Raw genomic sequence first — 11,297 nt, 5'->3', positions numbered from 1 at the left:
AAAAGGAACAATTTCTTACGTATAAAAACTCTAGAACAATTCCTCTGCTCTTTACGTATGATATTCAGAAAAATCAAAAACAAAAACAAAAGCTTAAAATCAAATCTTTCTTGCAATAAATTAAGGTAACACAATTAATTTAGAACTTCTAAAACAATTCCTTTTATTGTATGAAACAAACTAGTAATGAAACAAACTAAAATGAAACAAACTAGTAATGAAACAAACTAGAAATAAAACAAACTAGAAATGAAACAAACTAGAAATGAAACAAAATAGTAACTTAATGGAAATTAAGGTATTACACTCAATGAAATACAATTCTAGAACAAATATTAATACACTAAAAAAAATGCTAAAACAACAAAGCTTTGAAACTTAAAAGGAGAAACAAAATTTCTTAAAACAAAAGGGAGCTAATTCTTTCAAGTAAATAGCAGAAAATTGTGTGTTGACAAGTGTTTTTCTAAGATTGAGTTGTCCTCAATTGTACTCTAAAATGTTCTCCCTTTAAGCTTCGGTGTGCACCTCATTTTATAGCCAAACATCTTGGCTACTTCATCTCTCATTCAATTGGTTTTGCATTCACACCCAACAACCAAATCTTCAATCTTGCTTTCACACTCATTTTCGGCCTTGCATTCCTCTTTCTTCATTTTGTGTCTTGCATTGCATTCCTCTTTCTTTTGCCGTGTCTTCCATTGTTTTCCTCTTCAATTATTTTATTCAATTGGTTTAGTAATTCAAACCAAACAACAAAGTCCAACATGCCTAACTTCTTATTCAACTCTTGCCTAACTCTTGCCTAACTCCTTGTTCGGTTTCTTCATTGCCGACTTCCTCAATTTGTTTCTTCAATTTGTTATTCAATTTCAGCACATGTTCCTTCATTCACCTACTGCTTTGACCAGTCCAAATAACCTCACAATTCATTCCAGCACATGTTCCTTTACTCACCCACACGGCTCCTTCCTTTGATTGCAAACTCAAGCACGACTTCTTCCTTTGATTGCAAACTCAAGCAGTCGACTTCTTCCCTTTACAATCAACCAAAACAAATCCTATCCAATTAAATTATTCCAGCTTTCAACCCCAGAAAAATCAGCACATGTTTCTCTATTTTTTTCTTCTCATTTCGGTGAACAAAGCTGAATTTTTCTTCCTTCATTTCGGTTGGTTACAACAGCTCTTTTTATTGCACCAATTCATCACATGTTCCTCATTTCGGTGGAGACCAATTGGTGGACAGCAGCTGCCTTCTTCTTCATATAGTTTCGGTGGACACAAAAACTTCTTGTTGGATTTGATTAAACTTGGTCTCTTGAAGCTCTAAGCCTATATTCATCACCATATATGCTTGGATCCATGATATCTTCATTAAATCACCTTTTTTTGTTGTAGAACAAAGGTCTGGAATAGGCATTGCATGAACAAATGGAAATGAAAAGTAGAGAATTAATAGAAGAGAAAGACATAACCAAACATGCAAGATAAACAAAATAGACATATATTTGAAGTATGTGAACTCATAACTCATGCACAAAGAGCAAAAATATGTGTCCAATGAACTGTGATCACGAAAATGAAGACATGTGAAGCCATTCCAATATCGATCTAGTTCAGTTTATTTTGTTTCTCAATTCTAGAGGAAAAGATCAGAATGCACAGTAATCAATAGTTGGTAGAATTCAAGCATAAATTCATGCTTTTAATCAATTAAAATCACAACTTTGATTTATTCATTTTAACCATTTTTCTATTTAAAACCAATAATAATGTCATGATGAATTTAAAATACATTGGTTTTAAATAGTTAAAATGTGCAATATTTCAGCTCAATCAATTATATATAAATATAGTTTATATAATATTAAAAATTAATAAAAGACATATAATACGTGAACCGGTCTGGTCTAGTGTTGGAAACGTAAAACCGATTTCAGAACCAATTTGACCTGTTTTAAAAATGAAAGAACCGATTCCGGACCGAATCGGTCAAAAACCAAACCGGTCCGAGCCGATTTTCCAGTTTTTTGGTTTATTTTTACACCACTACTCTTCATGCTGCCCCATTAAAGCACTTCAATATTTTGTTGATTTTAGGAGTTTACTTGCCATGCTATAGATATTAGGCTTGCAACCCGACCAACCCAAGCCAGGTTTAGATCCGACCTAACCTGAGCCTGACTTGACCCAGTCCATTCGGGTCAAGTCAGAATGTGGTCAGTTTTGTTTTACATTGCCTTTTTTTTAAGTGACCTTGAAACATCTTTTTACACCAAGATAATATTTTCAAGGAACACGACTTTCAAGTTCCCACCAAAACAAACGGTGCATGATTTAAAGTCGAAAGCAACGAAAATGCTTGGGAACTAAGGGAGAGATAAAACTTATTGATATCTAGACATAAGTATGTACATATTTTATATGCAAACACACGAACTCAAACTAAGGGGGAGATTATTCTTAAAGACATAATCGATAAATTGAAGAGTAAGGATACTTCCATCATCAATTTCATTGATGGCCAAACTTCTTGAGAAAATTGTCCCTTGGGAGATTGATATCACTAAAGTAGAACTCAACCTGCAAACAAGGGTATAGAAGATTTCAACAAATGTGCAAACCCAATCGGAAGTCAAAGAAAGTGAAACATATAAGAAATAATCATTTATATTTGACCTATCAGACAAGGAGGTTTTTTCCTAGATTGTCACTAATACAGGCAATGAGGGTTATCCTTCAATTTCTGCCCACATTTTGGCATGGGTCGATCTGAGTTTTCTTCAATAGCTAATTTTGACATTGTATCTCTTTTGAGGGCTTAAATTTGGGATTGATTTGGGAGTTTTAGAGAGTTCTGTACCTTGAAAAGGGGTTTTCAACTTTGAAGAAGGAGAAGAAGAACTTGAGAGAGGGAGAGTGATGGCTTTCTAAATCTATCTTCCAAGTGTAGAAGCTATCAAAATAATACATGGATGAGTTCCAAGGTCATTTCCATAGGGACAACAATGTTCATGAAGAGCAAACATATAATGAGTTGTGTTTGTGTGAGGAGCGTGTTTGTGAAAGGGGCTACTTACACAACTAAGAAAAGAAACAAGAAAATGGAATTTATGTACTAATGTGGATTGTATTAATGAAGAATGCTTTCAATCTTTTCTCTATGTTTTAACGAAATAATTTTCTGAATGCTTGTAAGATTTAAAAGTATAAATAAAGAAATAAATGCTAGAAAAATGAGTGCAAGAAAAATGAAAGTGGAAAAAATCTAAACTAAAAATACTTGGGATTTCAAAAGGGGATTCTAAGAAACAATTTATCAAACACCTAAGATTCAGGTTTCCCCCATTCATGAATTAGAATTGAACATTTCTCACATTCTTTTTTACTCAATTGTTTACTCATTCAAAGAGATAATGACTGGAAGTTAAAACAATTCAAGTTTGGTTTATAGTTTATCCAAAATTTCCTACTGAGTTGCAAAGCAAGTTTGGTCAATGTAAGATGAACGAAACCTATGGAGTCTTATGTCACAATCAAGCATTAGTTGTGCTTTACATCAACAACAAATCAAGATCAGCAAGAAGAACTCCAAATTTTCACAAATATAACATGTTTCACAAAGCAAGAGAGTATAAAAAAGAAAATCAATGGATGAAGTATGAGAAATCAACTCTAATCCAAATCTAGGTTACTCTCCAAAACCTAGGCTTAGAAATTTAGCCTAACATCTCAAAATGGATCTCCTCTCTAAACATTTGTGATTCTACCGAAAACTAAAGTAAAATAAACAAGGGAAAAGTAAACAAAAGAAAGGGAACCGAAGAAGAAGCCGTTGCACAGAATAAAATGTCGAATAGCAATTGACCCCCAAAAGGTCTGGAAAACAAAAATGTAAACAAATAACTTAAAACCAGCTGAAAACCCAAAAAAAATAAAATACCGACTGACCCCCAGAGCCCACGCTGTCTGAACCAAGTAAAGCCAAAAAACAAGAAAAAAAAAAGATGCCGAATGAGAAATTCGAAATTGCCACTGCATCTTGCATTGATTTCCTCTACAGTAAGGTTCTGTGTGCACTTGCATCTCGCGTCCATGCCTTTGCATCGTGCTCCTGCTTCAAGCAAGTGCCCATTTGCTGTCCAATGTTGAGGCCACGATCTGCCTGCCCCTCTTTCGTGCAAGCTTCTTTCTCCAGCGTGTGTGCGTTCACACTTTTCATCTTTTGGGTGCTGCACTAGCTGTGCATTTCCCATATTACCCCTATTATGAGATGAGTAAAATTTGGGATATTAAATTTTATGTGGAACAGCTGCATTATAAATATTTTCAAGTGCAAAATATCAGAATTTATTAATTTACTCAAGTATCATAATCTACTACATAATTACATGCTTAATTCATTTTGGTTAAACATTTTAGTCTCTTTAGCAACTTAATTATGTAGTTTTGACACCTTATCAGAAAAGGAGAGAGAGAGAGAGAGAACCTGAGATAACATCTAGGACCTTCCATGGACACGAAAGAAGCTTCATTGCAATTTCTATTACTACAGCTATAAATGGCATTGAGATCCTACAATGAATTTCGAGATGGGCTTCACTTTTTCTTCCTTCGATTGTTCTCTTCATTCTTCATCGCTACCAGTGCCAGAGAGGATTTTTTAAGGATCTTAGATGAGAAAGTCTGGTTCATAGTGCCAGAGGGGGACACAATGTCAGATCTACAACTATATTGAACTGAGTGCTCTGTATAAGAGGCATAAGTATCACTCTTAGGCTTGCTCTGTAGAACCAAAACCAAATGATATAAAAGGGGAACGTAGCAAGAATGGAAAGGGGAAGAAGGGTCAGGGGCTAGGGTTTGATGCAAAAGTGAAAGACAAGCTTAATTAAAACACATTTTTAGAGTCGGGTCCAAATGTTGTTTGACATTGGTTGGGTTGGATGGTTGTCAAAACTAACATTTACTCAACCCAACTTTAGCGGGTTCAACCCAATCAGGTTGTGCAGATTGATTGGCCCAACAAGTTTCTTGCATAGGCATTATAGATATGAAGAAATGCTACAAAATGTATTGGTGGGAGTGTTGTACATGTTGAATGCACCAAGATGGAGTAGTGGGGAAGATACAAGCTGCCAATGGAGGGTTACATAGAACTAGAATCCCTTAAAATTGTTGGGTCCTCTATGAACACTACCCCACCTAAATTTCAACTGAAATATGGTTTAGAACATTAACCTATAAATTTTAAATGTTTCGAGTGTCTAATTAATTATATTAACCCTAATCATCGGTAGGAATTAGCCGAGTAATTCCCACGATAAACAACTAGTATGCGGTAAAGTAGTGTTAGATTTTCATTGATCACTCCTAACTTAAGTTCGTATAAGAGGATTTAGTTTTACCTCTATGGATTTAGTTATTCTAATGGGTAGACACTACCAAAAAAAAAATGGACTTTCTCAGCGCCATTAATCGCCGCAACTAACCCATAAAATCACTGCATTTAGTCTTTCTCAGCGAATTTTACTACTCCAAATGTTAGTTACATTTGTTTACTCACTTATAAGCTAAACTGGCAAAAGCCAAAAATCACTGAAAATAACACCTCGTTTGCAACGATTTACATCGACACAAATACTGGACAAAATCATCGGAACTGCGTATCACAATTCTATCTATAATCATTGGGAAAAATTATTTGCAACAATTTATTACAATCGCAAATAGCTGGAATATCACTACAAAAGATATTCTAATTTGCAACGTTTGAAAAAGTTGCTGGACATAATATTTCTCATAGCGATGAAAAATTGTTCTAAATGTTCATTTCCAACAACCATATGCTTATTTCCAGCAACTAAAAATAGCCAGAAAAACTCAATTACAAATTAAAAACAAATTACTACCGAAGCTGGAAAGTTGTCATAGTCTAAAACACGCAACATCCTTATCATAAAAGGCATAAAAATTCTACTATTGCACCAAATAGTTAGGTCCAATGCACAATTTAGGAACGTTTCAATTAACTGCTCATTCATTAAACCAGTCAACTAGTGCTCTTACAGTAATATTTTTGGACGCATGTGATGCTAGGAACCCACCCTATTAGAAGCCATCCCCACAAGATACACATGTACTAACATATACACATTATATAGGCACTGGTGCATTGGTGGAACATTGAATAAATATGATCCATCCATAGGCAATTAGAAACATCATAGCCTAACAGATATATCCACTTCATATTAAGTTAAAAGTAACTGCTCCTCTAATCAAATTTAGATGCTAGGTAGCAATAGTAATATGCTCCTGGTAGGGGTGGGTAGAATAGTTTTAACATCACTGCAACCATGCAAGATCAGAAACTCTCTAAACAAAGATCACCAAAATTGAGATGGGATATTTCAACGTGTATTTTGTAGACATCAGTAATTTTTATCCCATCATGTCATTCTTGCATCACATACTTTAGAAAATGTGATCTACAACTACTTGGTAAGTTTTAAACAAAATCCCCTTTGCATCCTGTGTGCTCACCGTACCTTGTTTTGCAAGTTTTCTTTTTAATTTTGACACAGATGAGTGTACATCAAAGGAGAAATGCTTTTACATCACAATGCCAATTCTATAACGTCAATGCAGAAAAATCACACACAATCCATATACCTGAACCCTCCACACATATGGGGGAGTTTGGGGACTTGAAGCCAAAAACCCATGTGTAGGTATAGGAGTGAAGTAGGAAATAAGCAAATCAGAACAATAAAACAAGGAAACAAGCAAATCGGACCAATGAAACAAATGAGTGAAGGAGGAAATAAACAAGCACAAGCTCTATCACATTAACCTAAACCAAACTGAAATTATTAAAAAAATCAAATCGAGGGAACAATGGTAAGCTGCGAATAATTATTTACAGCGTTTTTTTATATGCCGAATGTTAGTCGCATTTGTATACTCACTTATAAATTAAACTAGCGATAGACCAAAAACGCTGCAAATATTACACTATTTACAGTGTTTTTTCACGCTGCAAATAATCAAAAAAACGCCGGTAATATCAGTCTTCCTATGGCCATAAAACGCTGAGAAAAACATTCTGCAGCGTAGCTTCAATGTTGCAAATAACACAAAATTTGCTGCAAATAAACTGGATTATTTGCAGCGCTATCAAGCAACGCTGCTACTATCAGAACATTATTAATAGCGTTTCAAAATTACGCTACAAATAAGTTTATTAACAGCGCTAAAAAACGCTGTATATGACTATTAGAACGCTGCAAATATTCGTTTATTATTAGTAGCGTTTTAATATAACGTTGAGAATATTTTTTTTAGCAGCGTTTGTAACGCTACAGAATCTAATAACAGGGTAGACAACATATTATTCCTAGCGGGATGTAAAACGCTGCAAATAATATTCTCAAGCCAGATTTTTTTCCCAGCGCATCATTCAACGCCGAGAATGAGGTAGTTTTTCGACATACCCAGTACGTAATTGTTACGTACTGTTTTGTACCTAATTCAAGAAAAACTCAGACCACAATCCAAGATAGAAGCATATTTTCCTTTTAACAACCATAACATTTTCAATATAATAAAAATTCAGAAATCCAATACAACATTGTTACAATCTTTTAGTAATCAATACATTAGCTTGGTGCATTAATGGAAGGGAATTTTAACTACTATGTTTCGGAGTCAAGCTAACAGGAAATACATGTGTAAATTTCAAGTTCTCTCCATAAATACAACCCAATACAGCAGGTTTAGGTGTCCATGGAACTGGAGATCATGAAGCTTCTACCCCGAGAGCCGTTGGAACATCTACAGGACCCCCCCATGTGAGACACCATAGGTTACGTAGCCCTTCAATGTTAGTTGTTGCAATCAAAGATCCAGCTGCAAATGTACAAAATTAATTTCATGCTTCAGCTCTTTGGCATTCCCAGCCTCTGCATATGATAAATATCCACTTGAAACAAAGTCTGGATCTTCTGACTTCAGTACACCAACGTATTCTACATGGGTTACACATAGATCTACTTATCTGCATATAATATATATATATATCTATCAAACATAACATTGCGTTCTACTTTGCATTTAAGACCAAAAATAAAAACATCCAGACTCTATATATATACACATTTCAAACTCATTAATAAAAGGCCAAACAGATTGGGTTATGCTTGAACTGACAATAGAGTTTAGAGATGGAAGAATTTAATGCATGAGGTGATGGAGGATTGATTGACCAGGACATTGAGGCTTTTAAGCTGCTGCATACAGGTCATTTAACAAGTAATTGAGTCTTCTCAGCAGCTTGTATACTAGAGATCAACAATTTCAACTACACCAAACGTGAAGATTATCTAATCACTGGCTGCATGGGCCTAATTTTGGTATCCTCATTCTCTTGTATGTCTTTTGTAGAATTTTGGTAGGTTTTACGTCTTTGATAAACTAAAAGGGTAAAAATTTTTACGTCTACCTAAAATTTGGCAGGTAAAAATTTTATGTCTACCTAAAAATTTTACGTATAATTTTTACGTAAAAGTAAAAGGTTTTACGTCTACCTAAATTTTGGTAGAATTTTTACCCTAATTAAAAGGGTAAAAATGTTAGATAAACTAACTTTTCTTGCCATTTATTCCTGAATCCCAACTCTTTTGATTTCTTTTTCTTGCACATGGTTATATTTAACGTTCCTTCAAGTGGTCATAACAAGAAAATACTGGAAGCTTAACACTTAATGGGCTACAATCTAGTGATACAGAGAACACAGAAAGAATATTCTTTAAGGCCTTCTGCTGCTCTTGTAGTGTTGGTTCAAAACGTTGCAGAATTTCTAGTTCATTTAAAAAAAATTGTCCAGCTCTCATTTCTTTCTCTCTGGATGAATTGCTGATTTGAGATCAAAGCAATTCATGTCAACTATATCTAGAATACTATATCATGTCCATCATGTCAACTATGAAAATGCCAATTATCAACAATATCTAGTTGTGTTTATCCTATCAAACACCATAATTAGTAACAAATGCGGAGAAGAAATTCCATAAAAACACCCCATTTGATATGCACAACTTCCTTTGGTTTCAGCATTATAAGTGTGGGTAAATAACCACCCCAATAAATTCCCCAATGACCTGAACTGTGAGAAAACACCAAGTTCAGCCCCGATAATCGACATCTACAAGAATCGGATTGAGATCAATGATTATTTGGGCTAGATCAGCAATCTTTTCTAGTATATTCATAACATACCATAGACCAATACATGAGGCTAATAACAAGTGTAGATGTTTGAGAAATGAAACTTTTCCTTTCCTTTCCATTACATGTTGCAACATGTGGTTTAACATTTTAAACTCAAATGATGTGGCCTGTTACTAATGATGTTATCATGGTGTTTTTTTTATTTATCCTTCATTTATTCTTGTAACGTAGGTATCTTTTGGTAAAATCCATTGCGCATATAAGTCCTATAAGCAAAAGTTAGGTTCTACACAATTCCTCAATTGTGCTTCCATAATTTTCCCCAAAAATCTGAAAAACATTCTAAGATAGGTGCATAAATGCAGAAATCACAATACTAACCCTACATGAACCTTTGAAGGGAAATACATTTTTGTGACATATGTGAAATTATCGTATATCGAAAATCCATCATATGGGTGTTTTCCACACAATTATAATCACTGCCACCTAAAAGCTAAGGTCAGTCAATTAAAATATAAGTCATCCAAATCTGTGCACATGTTGGATGCATAATCAGTGGGTGTAAGAAAAGACGGGGAATGAAGACATCACCTGAAATTCATGAGTGGTTTGATGTAGTTTGCAGTTCAGGCATCCTCTATTTTGGCACTCATCACACAGGCCCACACCTTACCAATCTACTTTTCCAAGCATGCCAATCATAGTACAATGGCATTGCAATAAATTCCCCGTCCCATTCAGACCTTTCCATGGTTGGTCAAATGCATATCCTGTACATGAGTTTGTCAAGCCCAACAGAAATATTACCATTAGTTTTTAAAGTCTTCAATGAGTAGTAAGTGACTTATTAGCTAGCAACTACAATATGTTTAAATTTATAAAGATAATGGTGGCTTAGAGGTTTACCTTTATCATATTACGACATTGCATAATCTCATGGATTGTTGGTTGCCCAAACTGAGCATATGAAAATTTAAGGATATCTCACATGGCACAAAAAATAGTTTTACCCAACCCAGCTTGCTCCCACAAAACATATACTTATATCCTTCCATTGGATATATATATCTTGCCAATATATAACACCATCGGCACAACAAAAAATGCACCCAAAAAGCCACAAAAAACCTTCCCTTGTCTTCTCACATGTCCCCACTCATTGAGTCTCTTGCTAAGACTCACTGAGCGGGGTCGGGTTAGCAGCGAAGAAAGCCCTCAATAAGCGGTCAGTTTCTGCTTGTCTCTCCAACAGAAGCTGCATGTTTGCCTTCATTGCCTCCATCTCACTCTTGGATGATTTAGCCTCCTTCTTATGTTTCTCAATCAAATCTAGGTACTCTTTCTCTCGTGCCAATGTGCGTTGTCTCGTAGACTCTGGGATTATCATCTCTCCCAATCCTCTTGCATAGCCTGGTCTATGACCAAGTACTTCTCTGAAGACACCCGCTATCCTTTCGTCAGTTCATTGCTCTGGTTCTAGAGTATCCAACTTCGAAACCATGTCCTTCTGAAATACAACATTATAAATCCATTAACTACAATGATGTGTAGTTAAGTTAGCAATTTTTTTGCACAATCAAGAAACAATAATAAAAAGCAATTATGTTAGGCAAATTCAGAAATTCTATGAATTTACTCACATATTTGTCTTCGGTGGCTGGTGTTAAAAAGTTATTTTTCTTCTTTGACCAGTGGGTTTCCTTGAAGAAGTCTACCATATTCGCCGATTCAGCCCTCTACCAAATGTGTGTGGAATGTGGCATGGTATAACACACAGTCAGGAAAGAGTCATCGACATATTTCCACACCGGGATTGGTAGCTGAATCCCGGTATTTTAAAGAATAACAAATAAATGCTATACGTTTCAATAAACACAAGATGCTTTGTCCCTATATGAAAATAATTTACTACAGAATAGAAAGAAAGCAAGTGTAATAGCCTAAACCTAGTACCTTCTCTTCAAGAATCCGCACAAAGGATTTGCAACCTGCTGTATGGTTAATAACCAGCCTCTTCCTACTCTCCCGATTTTTAGTTGATAATTTCTGCCATGAAATAA

This window comes from Carya illinoinensis, chromosome 14 (genome assembly GCF_018687715.1).
Source record: "Carya illinoinensis cultivar Pawnee chromosome 14, C.illinoinensisPawnee_v1, whole genome shotgun sequence".
Lineage (NCBI taxonomy): Eukaryota > Viridiplantae > Streptophyta > Magnoliopsida > Fagales > Juglandaceae > Carya > Carya illinoinensis.
Note: the sequence above shows the minus strand (reverse complement) of the source record.